Source organism: Fulmarus glacialis, unplaced genomic scaffold, assembly GCF_000690835.1.
Source record: "Fulmarus glacialis isolate BGI_N327 unplaced genomic scaffold, ASM69083v1 scaffold16682, whole genome shotgun sequence".
Lineage (NCBI taxonomy): Eukaryota > Metazoa > Chordata > Aves > Procellariiformes > Procellariidae > Fulmarus > Fulmarus glacialis.
The window spans coordinates 1-200 of record NW_009196056.1 but is presented as its reverse complement, the minus strand read 5'-3'; positions in this window follow the sequence as shown (position 1 = coordinate 200).

The window sequence follows — 200 nt, the reverse complement described above, 5'->3', positions numbered from 1 at the left end:
CCCCCGCCCCCCCAGCCAGTTTGGCCGAATCTGGTTCCAGCTCCTCCGAGTCCATCGGGGAGACCTGAACCTCCAGGCAGGTGGGAACGGCCCCATCGCCCTCGTCCTCGTTCAGGCACTGCTCTTCCAGCTCCAGGAACATCTGCACTGAGTCCGTGTCGGACAACTCGGGGCCCGCGGGGCTGGCCGAGCGCTCCGAA